Here is a 16,481-nt window from a genome sequence, read left to right on the forward strand (position 1 = left end):
CAGTGCTGCGTTGTGCTGCACTGTCAGGGGGTCAGTACTGAGGGAGTGCAGCGCTCTCAGTGGGTCAGTACTGAGGGAGTGATGCACTGTCAGAGGGTCAGTACAGAGGGAGTGCCGCACTGTCAGAGGGTCAGTACTGAGGGAGTGCTGCACTGTCAGAGGGTCAGTATTGAGGGAGTGCCGCACTATCAGAGGGTATGTACTGAAGGAGCGCTGCACTGATAGAGGTTCAGTACTGAGGGAGTGCTGCACTGTCAGAGGGTCAGTACTGAGGGAGTGCTGCACTGTCAGAGGGTCAGTACTGAGGGAGAGCTGCACTGTCAGAGGGTCAGTACTGAGGGAGAGCAGCACTGTCAGAGGATCAGTACTGAGGGAGTGCCGCACTGTCAGAGGGTCAGTACAGAGGGAGTGCTTCACTGTCAGAGGGTCAGGACTGAGAGAGTGCAGCACTTTCAGAGGGTCAGCACTGTGGGAGTGCTGCACTGTCAGAGGGTCAGTGCTGAGGGAGTGCAGCACTGTCAGAGGGTCAGTACTGAGGGAGTGCCGCACTGTCAGAGGGTCAGTACTGAGGGAGTGCCGCACTGTCAGAGGTTAAGTACTGAAGGAGTGCCGGACTGTCAGAGGGTCAGTACTGAGGGAGATCTGCACTGTCAGAGGGTCAGTGCTGACTTGTGCTGCACTGTCAGGGGGTCAGTACTGAGGGAGTGCCGCACTGTCAGAGGGTCAGTACTGAGGGAGTGCTGCACTGTCAGAGGGTCAGTACTGAGGGAGTGCTGCACTGTCAGAGGGTCAGTACTGAGGGAGAGCTGCACTGTCAGAGGGTCAGTACTGAGGGAGAGCCGCACTGTCAGAGGGTCAGTACTGAGAGAGTGCTGCACTGTCAGAGGGTCAGTGCTGCGTTGTGCTGCACTGTCAGGGGGTCAGTACTGAGGGAGTGCAGCGCTCTCAGTGGGTCAGTACTGAGGGAGTGATGCACTGTCAGAGGGTCAGTACAGAGGGAGTGCTGCACTGTCAGAGGGTCAGTACTGAAGGAGCGCTGCACTGTCAGAGGTTCAGTACTGAGGGAGTGCTGCACTGTCAGAGGGTCAGTACTGAGGGAGTGCTGCACTGTCAGAGGGTCAGTACTGAGGGAGAGCTGCACTGTCAGAGGGTCAGTACTGAGGGAGAGCAGCACTGTCAGAGGATCAGTACTGAGGGAGTGCCGCACTGTCAGAGGGTCAGTACAGAGGGAGTGCTTCACTATCAGAGGGTCAGGACTGAGAGAGTGCAGCACTTTCAGAGGGTCAGCACTGTGGGAGTGCTGCACTGTCAGAGGGTCAGTGCTGAGGGAGTGCAGCACTGTCAGAGGGTCAGTACTGAGGGAGTGCCGCACTGTCAGAGGGTCAGTACTGAGGGAGTGCCGCACTGTCAGAGGTTAAGTACTGAGGGAGTGCCGCACTGTCAGAGGGTCAGTACAGAGGGAGTGCTTCACTGTCAGAGGGTCAGGACTGAGAGAGTGCAGCACTTTCAGAGGGTCAGCACTGTGGGAGTGCTGCACTGTCAGAGGGTCAGTGCTGAGGGAGTGCAGCACTGTCAGAGGGTCAGTGCTGAGTTGTGCTGCACTGTCAGTGGGTCAGTACTGAGGGACTGCTGCACTGTCAGAGGGTCAGGACTGAGAGAGTGCTGCACTGTCAGAGGGTCAGTACTGAGGGAGTGCTGCACTGTCAGAGGGTCAGTACTGAGGGAGTGCTGCACTGTCAGAGGGTCAGGACTGAGAGAGTGCTGCACTGTCAGAGGGTCAGTACAGAGGGAGTGCCGCACTGCCAGAGGGTCAGTACTGAGGGAGTGCCGCACTGTCAGAGGTTAAGTACTGAAGGAGTGCCGCACTGTAAGAGGGTCAGTACTGAGGGAGAGCTGCACTGTCAGAGGGTCAGTACTGAGGGAGAGCTGCACTGTCAGAGGGTCAGTACTGAGGGAGTGCTGCACATTCAGAGGGTCAGTACTGAGGGAGTGCTGCACTGTCAGAGGGTCAGTACTAAGGGAGTGCTGCACTGTCAGAGGGTCAGTACTGAGGGAGTGCTGCACTGTCAGAGGGTCAGGACAGAGGGAGAGCTGCACTGTCAGAGGGTCAGTGCTGAGTTGTGCTGCACTGTCAGGGGGTCAGTACTGAGGGAGTGCCGCACTGTCAGAGGGTCAGTACTGAGGGAGTGCTTCACTGTCAGAGGGTCAGGACTGAGAGAGTGCTGCACTGTCAGAGGTTCAGTACTGTGCGAGTGCTGCACTGTCAGAGGGTCAGTACTGAGGGAGTGCTGCACTGTCAGAGGGTCAGGACTGAGAGAGTGCTGCACTGTCAGAGGGTCAGTACAGAGGGAGAGCCGCACTGTCAGAGGGTCAGTACTGAGGGAGTGCTGCACTGTCAGAGGGTCAGTACTGAGGGAGTGCCGCATTGTCAGAGGGTCAGTACTGAGGGAGTGCCACACTGTCAGAGGTTAAGTACTGAAGGAGCGCTGCACTGTCAGAGGGTCAGTACTGAGGGAGTGCTGCACTGTCAGAGGGTCAGTGCTGAGGGAGTGCAGCATTGTCAGAGGGTAAGTACTGAAGGAGCTCTGCACTGTCAGAGGGTCAGTACTGAGAGAGTGCTGCACTGTCAGAGGGTCAGTACTGAGGGAGAGCTGCACTGTCAGAGGGTCAGTACTGAGGGAGTGCCGCACCCTGAGAGGGTCAGTACTGAGGGAGTGCTGCACCGTCAGAGGGTCAGTATTGAGGGAGAGCTGCACTGTCAGAGGGTCAGTACTGAGGGGGTGCTGCACTGTCAGAGGGTCAGTACTGAGGGAGTGCTGCACTGTCAGAGGGTCAGGACTGAGAGAGTGCTGCACTTTCAGAGGGTCAGAACTGAGGGAGAGCCGCACTGTCAGAGGTTCAGTACTGAGGGAGTGCCGCACTGTCAGAGGTTAAGTACTGAAGGAGTGCCGCACTGTCAGAGGGTCAGTACTGAGGGAGTTCTGCACTGTCAGAGGGTCAGTGCTGAGTTGTGCTGCACTGTCAGGGGGTCAGTACTGAGGGAGTGCAGCGCTGTCAGTGGGTCAGTACTGAGGGAAAGCTGCACTGTCAGCGGGTCAGTACTGAGGGAGTGCCGCACTGTCAGAGGTTAAGTACTGAAGGAGTGCCGGACTGTCAGAGGGTCAGTACTGAGGGAGATCTGCACTGTCAGAGGGTCAGTGCTGAGTTGTGCTGCACTGTCAGGGGGTCAGTACTGAGGGAGTGCCGCACTGTCAGAGGGTCAGTACTGAGGGAGTGCTGCACTGTCAGAGGGTCAGTACTGAGGGAGTGCTGCACTGTCAGAGGGTCAGTACTGAGGGAGAGCTGCACTGTCAGAGGGTCAGTACTGAGGGAGAGCCGCACTGTCAGAGGGTCAGTACTGAGAGAGTGCTGCACTGTCAGAGGGTCAGTGCTGCGTTGTGCTGCACTGTCAGGGGGTCAGTACTGAGGGAGTGCAGCGCTCTCAGTGGGTCAGTACTGAGGGAGTGATGCACTGTCAGAGGGTCAGTACAGAGGGAGTGCTGCACTGTCAGAGGGTCAGTACTGAAGGAGCGCTGCACTGTCAGAGGTTCAGTACTGAGGGAGTGCTGCACTGTCAGAGGGTCAGTACTGAGGGAGTGCTGCACTGTCAGAGGGTCAGTACTGAGGGAGAGCTGCACTGTCAGAGGGTCAGTACTGAGGGAGAGCAGCACTGTCAGAGGATCAGTACTGAGGGAGTGCCGCACTGTCAGAGGGTCAGTACAGAGGGAGTGCTTCACTGTCAGAGGGTCAGGACTGAGAGAGTGCAGCACTTTCAGAGGGTCAGCACTGTGGGAGTGCTGCACTGTCAGAGGGTCAGTGCTGAGGGAGTGCAGCACTGTCAGAGGGTCAGTACTGAGGGAGTGCCGCACTGTCAGAGGGTCAGTACTGAGGGAGTGCCGCACTGTCAGAGGTTAAGTACTGAGGGAGTGCCGCACTGTCAGAGGGTCAGTACAGAGGGAGTGCTTCACTGTCAGAGGGTCAGGACTGAGAGAGTGCAGCACTTTCAGAGGGTCAGCACTGTGGGAGTGCTGCACTGTCAGAGGGTCAGTGCTGAGGGAGTGCAGCACTGTCAGAGGGTCAGTGCTGAGTTGTGCTGCACTGTCAGTGGGTCAGTACTGAGGGACTGCTGCACTGTCAGAGGGTCAGGACTGAGAGAGTGCTGCACTGTCAGAGGGTCAGTACTGAGGGAGTGCTGCACTGTCAGAGGGTCAGTACTGAGGGAGTGCTGCACTGTCAGAGGGTCAGGACTGAGAGAGTGCTGCACTGTCAGAGGGTCAGTACAGAGGGAGTGCCGCACTGCCAGAGGGTCAGTACTGAGGGAGTGCCGCACTGTCAGAGGTTAAGTACTGAAGGAGTGCCGCACTGTAAGAGGGTCAGTACTGAGGGAGAGCTGCACTGTCAGAGGGTCAGTACTGAGGGAGAGCTGCACTGTCAGAGGGTCAGTACTGAGGGAGTGCTGCACATTCAGAGGGTCAGCACTGAGGGAGTGCTGCACTGTCAGAGGGTCAGTACTAAGGGAGTGCTGCACTGTCAGAGGGTCAGTACTGAGGGAGTGCTGCACTGTCAGAGGGTCAGGACAGAGGGAGAGCTGCACTGTCAGAGGGTCAGTGCTGAGTTGTGCTGCACTGTCAGGGGGTCAGTACTGAGGGAGTGCCGCACTGTCAGAGGGTCAGTACTGAGGGAGTGCTTCACTGTCAGAGGGTCAGGACTGAGAGAGTGCTGCACTGTCAGAGGTTCAGTACTGTGCGAGTGCTGCACTGTCAGAGGGTCAGTACTGAGGGAGTGCTGCACTGTCAGAGGGTCAGGACTGAGAGAGTGCTGCACTGTCAGAGGGTCAGTACAGAGGGAGAGCCGCACTGTCAGAGGGTCAGTACTGAGGGAGTGCTGCACTGTCAGAGGGTCAGTACTGAGGGAGTGCCGCATTGTCAGAGGGTCAGTACTGAGGGAGTGCCACACTGTCAGAGGTTAAGTACTGAAGGAGCGCTGCACTGTCAGAGGGTCAGTACTGAGGGAGTGCTGCACTGTCAGAGGGTCAGTGCTGAGGGAGTGCAGCATTGTCAGAGGGTAAGTACTGAAGGAGCTCTGCACTGTCAGAGGGTCAGTACTGAGAGAGTGCTGCACTGTCAGAGGGTCAGTACTGAGGGAGAGCTGCACTGTCAGAGGGTCAGTACTGAGGGAGTGCCGCACCCTGAGAGGGTCAGTACTGAGGGAGTGCTGCACCGTCAGAGGGTCAGTATTGAGGGAGAGCTGCACTGTCAGAGGGTCAGTACTGAGGGGGTGCTGCACTGTCAGAGGGTCAGTACTGAGGGAGTGCCGCACTGTCAGAGGGTCAGTACTGAGGGAGTGCTGCACTGTCAGAGGGTCAGGACTGAGAGAGTGCTGCACTTTCAGAGGGTCAGAACTGAGGGAGAGCCGCACTGTGAGAGGTTCAGTACTGAGGGAGTGCCGCACTGTCAGAGGTTAAGTACTGAAGGAGTGCCGCACTGTCAGAGGGTCAGTACTGAGGGAGATCTGCACTGTCAGAGGGTCAGTGCTGAGTTGTGCTGCACTGTCAGGGGGTCAGTACTGAGGGAGTGCAGCGCTGTCAGTGGGTCAGTACTGAGGGAAAGCTGCACTGTCAGCGGGTCAGTACTGAGGGAGAGCTGCACTGTCAGAGGGTCAGTACTGAGGGAGAGCTGCACTGTCAGAGGGTCAGTACTGAGTGAGCGCCGCACTGTCAGAGGGTCAGTACTGAGGGAGTGCTGCACTGTCAGAGGGTCAGTATTGAGGGAGTGCCGCACTATCAGAGGGTATGTACTGAAGGAGCGCTGCACTGTCAGAGGGTCAGTACTGAGGGAGTGCTGCACTGTCAGAGGGTCAGTACTGAGGGAGTGCTGCACTGTCAGAGGGTCAGTACTGAGGGAGTGCTGCACTGTCAGAGGGTCAGTACTGAGGGAGAGCAGCACTGTCAGAGGGTCAGTACTGAGGGAGTGCCGCACTGTCAGAGGGTCAGTACTGAGGGAGAGCTGCACTGTCAGAGGGTCAGTACTGAGGGAGAGCAGCACTGTCAGAGGGTCAGTACTGAGGGAGTGCCGCACTGTCAGAAGGTCAGTACTGAGGGAGTGCCGCACTGTCAGAGGGTCAGTACTGAGGGAGAGCTGCAATGTCAGAGGATCAGTACTGAGGGAGTGCTGCACTGTCAGAGGATAAGTGCTGAGGGTGTGCTTCACTTTGAGTGGGTCAGTACAGAGGGAGTGCTGCACTGTCAGAGGGTCAGTACTGAGGGAGAGCTGCACTGTCAGATGGTCAGTACTGAGGGAGAGCTGCACTGTCAGATGGTCAGTACTGAGGGAGAGCTGCACTGTCAGAGGGTCAGTACTGAGGGAGTGCTGCACTGTCAGAGGATAAGTGCTGAGGGTGTGCTTCACTTTGAGTGGGTCAGTACAGAGGGAGTGCCGCACTGTCAGAGGGTCAGTACTGAGAGAGTGCCGCACTGTCAGAGGCTCAGTACTGAGGGAGTGCTGCACTGTCAGATGGTCAGTACTGAGGGAGAGCTGCACTGTCAGAGGGTCAGTACTGAGGGAGAGCTGCACTGTCAGAGGGTCAGTACTGAGGGAGTGCCACACTGTCAGAGGGTCAGTACTGAGGGAGTGCCACACTGTCAGAAGGTCAGTAATGAGGGAGTGCTGCACTGTCAGAGGGTCAGTACTGAGGGAGTGCTGCACTGTCAGAGGGGCAGTGCTGAGGGAGTGCTGCACTGTCAGAGGGTCAGGACTGAGAGAGTGCTGCACTGTCAGAGGGTCAGTACTGAGGGAGTGCTGCACTGTCAGAAGGTCAGTACTGAGGGAGTGCTGCACTGTCAGAGGGTCAGGACAGAGACAGTGCTGCACTGTCAGAGGGTCAGTACAGAGGGAGTGCCACACTGTCAGAGGGTCAGTGCTGAGGGAGTGCAGCAATGTCAGAGGGTCAGTACTGAGGGAGTGCCGCAATGACAGAGGTTAAGTACTGAAGGAGCGCTGCACTGTCAGAGGGTCATTACTGAGGGAGTGCTGCACTGTCAGAGGGTCAGTACTGAGGGAGTGCTGCACTGTCAGAGGGTCAGTACTGAGGGAGTGCTGCACTGTCTGAGGGTCAGTACTGAGGGAGTGCTGCACTGTCTGAGGGTCAGTGCAGAGGGAGCGCCGCATTGTCAGAGGGTAAGTACTGAAGGAGCGCTGCACTGTCAGAGGGTCAGTACTGAGGGAGTGCTGCACTGTCAGAGGGTCAGGACTGAGAGAGTGCCGCACTGTCAGAGGGTCAGTACAGAGGGAGTGCCGCACTGTCAGAGGGTCAGTGCCGAGGGAGTGCAGCACTGTCAGATGGTCAGTACTGAGGTAGTGCCGCACTGTCAGAGGGCCAGTATTGAGGGAGAGCTGCACTGTCAGTACTGAGGGAGCGCTGCACTGTCAGAGGGTCAGTACTGAGGGAGTGCTGCACAGTCAGAAAGTCAGTACTGAGGGAGCGCTGCACTGTCAGAGGGTCAGTACTGAGAGAGTGCCGCACTGTCAGAGGCTCAGTACTGAGGGATTGCTGCACTGTCAGATGGTCAGTACTGAGGGAGAGCTGCACTGTCAGAGGGTCAGTACTGAGGGAGAGTTGCACTGTCAGAGGGTCAGTACTGAGGGAGTGCCACACTGTCAGAGGGTCAGTACTGAGGGAGTGCCACACTGTCAGAAGGTCAGTAATGAGGGAGTGCTGCACTGTCAGAGGGTCAGTACTGAGGGAGTGCTGCACTGTCAGAGGGGCAGTGCTGAGGGAGGGCTGCACTGTCAGAGGGTCAGTACTGAGGGAGTGCTGCACTGTCAGAGGGTCAGGACTGAGAGAGTGCCGCACTGTCAGAGGGTCAGTACTGAGGGAGTGCCGCACTGTCAGAGGGTCAGGACTGAGAGAGTGCCGCACTGTCAGAGGGTCAGTACTGAGGGAGTGCCACACTGTCAGAGGGTCAGTGCTGAGGGAGTGCAGCACTGTCAGATGGTCAGTACTGAGGGAGTGCCGCACTGTCAGAGGGTCAGTACTGAGGGAGTGCCGCACTGACAGAGGTTAAGTACTGAAGGAGCGCTGCACTGTCAGAGGGTCATTACTGAGGGAGTGCTGCACTGTCAGAGGGTCAGTACTGAGGGAGTGCTGCACTGTCAGAGGGTCAGTACTGAGGGAGTGCTGCACTGTCAGAGGGTCAGTGCAGAGGGAGCGCCTCATTGTCAGAGGGTAAGTACTGAAGGAGCGCTGCACTGTCAGAGGGTCAGTACTGAGGGAGTGCTGCACTGTCAGAGGGTCAGTACTGAGGGAGCGCTGCACTGTCAGAGGGTCAGTACTGAGGGAGTGCTGCACTGTCAGGGGGTCAGTACTGAGGGAGTGCAGATCTGTCAGAGGGTCAGTACTGAGGGAGAGCTGCACTGTCAGAGGGTCAGTACTGAGGAAGTGCTGCACTGTCAGAGGGTCAGTACTGAGGGAGAGCTGCACTGTCAGAGGGTCAGTACTGAGGGAGAGTTGCACTGTCAGAGGGTCAGTACTGAGGGAGTGCCGCACTGTCAGAGGGTCAGTACTGAGGGAGTGCCACACTGTCAGAGGGTCAGTACTGAGGGAGAGCTGCACTGTCAGAGGATCAGTACTGAGGGAGCGCTGCACTGTCAGAGGATCAGTGCTGAGGGTGTGCTTCACTGTGAGTGGGTCAGTACAGAGGGAGTGCCGCACTGTCAGAGGGTCAGTACTGAGGGAGTGCCGCACTGTCAGAGGGTCAGTACTGAGGGAGAGCTGCACTGTCAGAGGGTCAGTACTGAGGGAGAGTTGCACTGTCAGAGGGTCAGTACTGAGGGAGTGCCGCACTGTCAGAGGGTCAGTACTGAGGGAGTGCCGCACTGTCAGAGGGTCAGTACTGAGGGAGAGCTGCACTGTCAGAGGGTCAGTACTGAGGGAGAGTTGCACTGTCAGAGGGTCAGTACTGAGGGAGTGCCGCACTGTCAGAGTGTCAGTACTGAGGGAGTGCCACACTGTCAGAGGGTCAGTACTGAGGGAGAGCTGCACTGTCAGAGGATCAGTACTGAGGGAGTGCTGCACTGTCAGAGGATCAGTGCTGAGGGTGTGCTTCACTGTGAGTGGGTCAGTACAGAGGGAGTGCTGCACTGTCAGAGGGTCAGTACTGAGGGAGTGCCGCACTGTCAGAGGGTCAGTACTGAGGGAGTGCTGCACTGTCAGAGGGTCAGTACTGAGGGAGAGCTGCACTGTCAGAGGGTCAGTCCTGAGGGAGAGCTGCACGGTCAGAGGGTCAGTACTGATGGAGTGCCACACTGTCAGAGGGTCAGTACTGAGGGAGTGCTGCACTGTCAGAAGGTCAGTACTGAGGGAGTGCTGCACTTTCAGAGGGGCAGTGCTGAGGGAGGGCTGCACTGTCAGAGGGTCAGTACTGAGGGAGTGCTGCACTGTCAGAGAGTCAGGACTGAGAGAGTGCTGCACTGTCAGAGGGTCAGTACTGAGGGAGTGCCGCACTGTCAGAGGGTCAGTACTGAGGGTGTCCTGCACTGTCAGAGGGTCAGGACTGAGAGAGTGCTGCACTGTCAGAGGGTCAGTACTGAGGGAGTGCTGCACTGTCAGAGGGTCAGTACTGAGGGAGTGCTGCACTGTCAGAGGGTCAGGACTGAGAGAGTGCTGCACTGTCAGAGGGTCAGTACTGAGGGAGTGCTGCACTGTCAGAGGGTCAGTACTGAGGGAGTGCTGCACTGTCAGAGGGTCAGGACTGAGAGAGTGCTGCACTGTCAGAGGGTCAGTACTGAGGGAGTGCTGCACTGTCAGAGGGTCAGTACTGAGGGAGTGCCGCACTGTCAGAGGGTCAGTACTGAGGGAGTGCTGCACTGTCAGAGGGTCAGTACTGAGGGAGTGCCGCACTGTCAGATGGTCAGTACTGAGGGAGTGCCGCACTGTCAGAGGGTCAGTACTGAGGGAGTGCTGCACAGTCAGAAAGTCAGTACTGAGGGAGCGCTGCACTGTCAGAGGGTCAGTACTGAGGGAGTGCCGCACTGTCAGAGGGTCAGTACTGAGGGAGTGCCGCACTGTCAGAGGGTCAGTACTGAGGGAGTGCTGCACTGTCAGAGGGTCAGTATTGAGGGAAAGCTGCACTGTCAGAGGGTCAGTACTGTGGGAGTGCTGCACTGTCAGAGGGTCAGTACAGAGGGAGTGCTTCACTGTCAGAGTGTCAGGACTGAGAGAGTGCTGCACTTTCAGAGGGTCACAACTGAGGGAGTGCTGCACTGTCAGAGGGTCAGTACAGAGGGAGTGCTTCACTGTCAGAGGGTCAGGACTGAGAGAGTGCTGCACTTTCAGAGGGTCAGTACTGTGGGAGTGCTGCACTGTCAGAGGGTCAATGCTCAGGGAGTGCAGCACTGTCAGAGGGTCAGTACTGAGGGAGTGCCGCACTGTCAGAGGGTCAGTACTGAGGGAGTGCTGCACTGTCAGAGGTTAAGTACTGAAGGAGTGCCTTACTGTCAGAGGGTCAGTACTGAGGGAGAGCTGCACTGTCAGAGGGTCAGTGCTGAGTTGTGCTGCACTGTCAGGGGGTCAGTACTGAGGGAGTGCCGCACTGTCAGAGGGTCAGTACTGAGGGAGTGCTGCACTGTCAGAGGGTCAGGACTGAGAGAGTGCTGCACTGTCAGAGGGTCAGTACTGAGGGAGTGCTGCACTGTCAGAGGGTCAGTACTGAGGGAGTGCTGCACTGTCAGAGGGTCAGTACTGAGGGAGTGCCGCACTGTCAGAGGTTAAGTACTGAAGGAGCGCTGCACTGTCAGAGGGTCAGTACTGAGGGAGTGCTGCACTGTCAGAGGGACAGTGCTGAGGGTGTGCCGCATTGTCAGAGGGTAAGTACTGAAGGAGCGCTGCACTGTCAGAGGGTCAGTACTGAGAGAGAGCTGCACTGTCAGAGGGTCAGTACTGAGGGAGCGCTGCACTGTCAGAGGGTCAGTACTGAGGGAGTGCCGCACCCTCAGAGGGTCAGTACTGAGGGAGTGCTGCACTGTCAGAGGGTCAGTACTGAGGGAGAGCTGCACTGTCAGAGGGTCAGTACTGAGGGGGTGCTGCACTGTCAGAGGGTCAGTACTGAGGGAGTGCTGCATTGTCAGAGGGTCAGGACTGAGAGAGTGCTGCACTTTCAGAGGGTCAGAACTGAGGGAGTGCCGCACTGTCAGAGGGTCAGTGCTGAGGGAGTGCAGCACTGTCAGAGGGTCAGTACTGAGGGAGTGCCGCACTGTCAGAGGGTCAGTACTGAGGGAGTGCCGCACTGTCAGAGGTTCAGTACTGAAGGAGTGCCGCACTGTCAGAGGGTCAGTACTGAGGGAGTGCTGCACTGTCAGAGGGTCAGTGCTGAGTTGTGCTGCACTGTCAGGGGGTCAGTACTGAGGGAGTGCAGCGCTGTCCGTGGGTCAGTACTGAGGGAGAGCTGCACTGTCAGAGGGTCAGTACTGAGGGAGAGCTGCACTGTCAGAGGGTCAGTACTGAGGGAGCACCGCACTGTCAGAGGGTCAGTACTGAGGGAGTGCTGCACTGTCAGAGGGTCAGTATTGAGGGATTGCCGCACTATCAGAGGGTATGTACTGAAGGAGCGCTGCACTGTCAGAGGGTCAGTACTGAGGGAGTGCTGCACTGTCAGAGGGTCAGTACTGAGGGAGTGCTGCACTGTCAGAGGGTCAGTACTGAGGGAGTGCTGCAATGTCAGAGGGTCAGTACTGGGGGAGTGCTGCACTGTCAGAGGGTCAGTACTGAGGGAGAGCTGCACTGTCAGAGGGTCAGTACTGAGGGAGAGCTGCAGTGTCAGAGGGTCAGTACTGAGGGAGTGCCGCACTGTCAGAGGGTCAGTACTGAGGGAGTGCCGCACTGTCAGAGGGTCAGTACTGAGGGAGAGCTGCACTGTCAGAGGATCAGTACTGAGGGAGTGCTGCACTGTCAGAAGATAAGTGCTGAGGGTGTGCTTCACTGTGAGTGGGTCAGTACAGAGGGAGTGCTGCACTGTCAGAGGGTCAGTACTGAGGGAGTGCCGCACTGTCAGAGGGTCAGTACTGAGAGAGTGCCGCACTGTCAGAGGCTCAGTACTGAGGGAGTGCTGCACTGTCAGAGGGTCAGTACTGAGGGAGAGCTGCACGGTCAGAGGGTCAGTACTGAGGGAGAGCCGCACTGTCAGAGGGTCAGTACTGAGGGAGTGCCACACTGTCAGAGGGTCAGTACTGAGGGAGTGCCACACTGTCAGAAGGTCAGTACTGAGGGAGTGCTGCACTGTCAGAGGGTCAGTACTGAGGGAGTGCTGCACTGTCAGAGGTGCAGTGCTGAGGGAGGGCTGCACTGTCAGAGGGTCAGTACTGAGAGAGTGCTGCACTGTCAGAGGGTCAGTACTGAGGGAGTGCCGCACTGTCAGAGGGTCAGTACTGAGGGAGTGCTGCACTGTCAGAGGGTCAGGACTGAGAGAGTGCTGCACTCTCAGAGGGTCAGTACTGAGGGAGTGCTGCACTGTCAGAGGGTCAGTACCGAGGGAGTGCTGCACTGTCAGAGGGTCAGGACAGAGACAGTGCTGCACTGTCAGAGGGTCAGTACAGAGGGAGTGCCGCACTGTCAGAGGGTCAGTGCTGAGGGAGTGCAGCACTGTCAGATGGTCAGTACTGAGGGAGTGCTGCACTGTCAGAGGGTCAGTACTGAGGGAGTGCTGCACTGTCAGAGGGTCAGTACTGAGGGAGTGCTGCACTCACAGAGGGTCAGTACTGAGGGAGTGCTGCACTGTCAGAGGGTCAGTACTGAGGGAGTGCTGCACTGTCAGAGGGTCAGGACAGAGACACTGCTGCACTGTCAGAGGGTCAGTACTGAGGCAGTGCCGCACTGTCAGAGGGTCAGTACTGAGGGAGTGCCGCACTGTCAGAGGGTCAGTAATGAGGGAGTGCTGCACTCACAGAGGGTCAGTACTGAGGGAGTGCTGCACTGTCAGAGGGTCAGTACTGAGGGAGTGCTGCACTGTCAGAGCGTCAGGACAGAGACACTGCTGCACTGTCAGAGGGTCAGTACTGAGGCAGTGCCGCACTGTCAGAGGGTCAGTACTGAGGGAGTGCCGCATTGTCAGAGGGTCAGTACTGCGGGAGTGCCGCACTGTCAGAGAGTCAGTACTGAGGGAGTGCCGCACTGTCAGAGGGTCAGTACTGAGGGAGCGCTGCACTGTCAGAGGGTCAGTACTGAGGGAGTGCCACACTGTCAGAGGGTCAGTACTGAGGGAGTGCCACACTGTCAGAGGGTCAGTACTGAGGGAGTGCCACACTGTCAGAAGGTCAGTACTGAGGGAGTGCCACACTGTCAGAGGGTCAGTACTAAGGGAGTGCCACACTGTCAGAAGGTCAGTACTGAGGGAGTGCTGCACTGTCAGAGGGTCAGTACTGAGAGAGTGCTGCACTGTCAGAGGGTCAGTACTGAGGGAGTGCCGCACTGTCAGAGGGTCAGTACTGAGGGAGTGCTGCACTGTCAGAGGGTCAGGACTGGGAGAGTGCTGCACTCTCAGAGGGTCAGTACTGAGGGAGTGCTGCACTGTCAGAGGGTCAGTACCGAGGGAGTGCTGCACTGTCAAAGGGTCAGGACAGAGACAGTGCTGCACTGTCAGAGGGTCAGTACAGAGGGAGTGCCGCACTGTCAGAGGGTCAGTGCTGAGGGAGTGCAGCACTGTCAGATGGTCAGTACTGAGGGAGTGCCGCACTGTCAGAGGGTCAGTACTGAGGGAGTGCTGCACTATCAGTGGATCAGTACTGAGGGAGTGCCGCACTGTCAGAGGGTCAGTACTGAGGGAGTGCTGCACTCACAGAGGGTCAGTACTGAGGGAGTGCTGCACTGTCAGAGGGTCAGTACTGAGGGAGTGCTGCACTGTCAGAGGGTCAGGACAGAGACACTGCTGCACTGTCAGAGGGTCAGTACTGAGGCAGTGCCGCACTATCAGAGGGTCAGTACTGAGGGAGTGCCGCATTGTCAGAGGGTCAGTACTGCGGGAGTGCCGCACTGTCAGAGAGTCAGTACTGAGGGAGTGCTGCACTGTCAGAGGGTCAGTACTGAGTGAGCGCTGCACTGTCAGAGGGTCAGTACTGAGGGAGTGCTGCACTGTCAGAGGGTCAGTACTGAGGGAGTGCAGCACTATCAGAGGGTCAGTACTGAGGGAGTGTGGCACTGTCAGAGGGTCAGTACTGAGGGAGTGCTGCACTGTCAGGGGGTCAGTACTGAGGGAGTGCAGCACTGTCAGAGGGTCAGTACTGAGAGAGTGCCGCACTGTCAGAGGGTCAGTACTGAGGGAGTGCTGCACTGTCAGTGGGTCTGTACTGAGGGAGTGCTGCACTGTCAGAGGGTCAGTACTGAGGGAGTGCTGCACTGTCAGATGGTCAGTACTGAGGGAGAGCTGCACTGTCAGAGGGTCAGTACTGAGGGAGTGCCGCACTGTCAGCGGGTCAATACTAAGGGAGTGCCGCACTGTCAGAGGGTCAGTACTGAGGGAGAGCTGCACTGTCAGAGGATCAGTACTGAGGGAGTGCTGCACTGTCAGATGATCAGTACTGAGGGTGTGCCGCACTGTCAGAGGGTCAATACTAAGGGAGTGCCGCACTGTCAGAGGGTCAGTACTGAGGGAGAGCTGCACTGTCAGAGGGTCAGTACTGAGGGAGTGCCACACTGTCAGAAGGTCAGTACTGAGGGAGTGCTGCACTGTCAGAGGGTCAGTACTGAGGGAGAGCTGCACTGTCAGAGGGTCAGTACTGAGGGAGTGCTGCACTGTCAGAGGGTCAGTACTGTGGGAGTGCTGCACTGTCAGAGGGGCAGTACTGAGGGAGTGCCACACTGTCAGAAGGTCAGTACTGAGGGAGTGCTGCACTGTCAGAGGGGCAGTGCTGAGCGAGTGCTGCACTGTCAGAGGGTCAGTACTGAGGGTGTCCTGCGCTGTCAGAGGGTCAGGACTGAGAGAGTGCCGCACTGTCAGAGGGTCAGTACTGAGGGAGTGCCGCACTGTCAGAGGGTCAGTACTGAGGGTGTGCTGCACTGTCAGAGGGTCAGTACTGAGGGTGTCCTGCACTGTCAGAGGGTCAGGACTGAGAGAGTGCTGCACTGTCAGAGGGTCAGTACTGAGGGAGTGCTGCACTGTCAGAGGGTCAGAACTGAGGGAGTGCTGCACTGTCAGAGGGTCAGTACTGAGGGAGTGCTGCACTGTCAGAGGGTCAGAAATGAGGGAGTGCTGCACTGTCAGAGGGTCAGTACTGAGGGAGTGCTGCACTGTCAGAGGGTCAGTACAGAGGGAGTGCAGCACTGTCAGAGGGTCAGTACTGAGGGAGTGCTGCACTGTCAGAGGGTCAGTACTGAGGGAGTGCCGCACTGTCAGAGGGTCAGTGCTGAGGGAGTGCAGCACTGTCAGATGGTCAGTACTGAGGGAGTGCCGCACTGTCAGAGGGTCAGTATTGAGGGAGTGCCGCATTGTCAGAGGTTAAGTACTGAAGGAGCGCTGCACTGTCAGAGGGTCAGTACTGAGAGAGTGCCGCACTGTCAGAGGGTCAGTACAGAGGGAGTGCAGCACTGTCAGAGGGTCAGTACTGAGGGAGTGCCGCACTGTCAGAGGGTCAGTGCTGAGGGAGTGCAGCACTGTCAGATGGTCAGTACTGAGGGAGTGCCGCACTGTCAGAGGGTCAGTATTGAGGGAGTGCCGCACTGTCAGAGGTTAAGTACTGAAGGAGCTCTGCACTGTCAGAGGGTCAGTACTGATGGAGTGCTGCACTGTCAGAGGGTCAGTGCTCAGGGAGTGCCGCATTGTCAGAGGGTAAGTACTGAAGGAGCGCTGCACTGTCAGAGGGTCAGTACTGAGGGAGTGCTGCACGGTCAGAGAGTCAGTACTGAGGGAGCGCTGCACTGTCAGAGGGTCAGTACTGAGGGAGTTCCGCACTGTCAGAGGGTCAGTACTGAGGGAATGCTGCACTGTCAGAGGGTCAGGACTGAAGGAGTGCCGCACTGTCAGAGGGTCAGTACTGAGGGAGAGCTGCACTGTCAGAGGGTCAGTGCTGAGTTGTGCTGCACTGTCAGGGGGTCAGTACTGAGGCAGTGCCGCACTGTCAGAGGGTCAGTACTGAGGGAGTGCCGCATTGTCAGAGGGTCAGTACTGCGGGAGTGCCGCACTGTCAGAGAGTCAGTACTGAGGGAGTGCCGCACTGTCAGAGGGTCAGTACTGAGGGAGCGCTGCACTGTCAGAGGGTCAGTACTGAGGGAGTGCTGCACTGTCAGAGGGTCAGTACTGAGGGAGTGCAGCACTATCAGAGGGTCAGTACTGAGGGAGTGTGGCACTGTCAGAGGGTCAGTACTGAGGGAGTGCTGCACTGTCAGGGGGTCAGTACTGAGGGAGTGCAGCGCTGTCAGAGGGTCAGTACTGAGGGAGTGCTGCACTGTCAGAGGGTCAG

This window comes from Scyliorhinus torazame, chromosome 4 (assembly GCF_047496885.1).
Source record: "Scyliorhinus torazame isolate Kashiwa2021f chromosome 4, sScyTor2.1, whole genome shotgun sequence".
In the NCBI taxonomy this organism is placed as follows: Eukaryota; Metazoa; Chordata; class Chondrichthyes; order Carcharhiniformes; family Scyliorhinidae; genus Scyliorhinus; species Scyliorhinus torazame.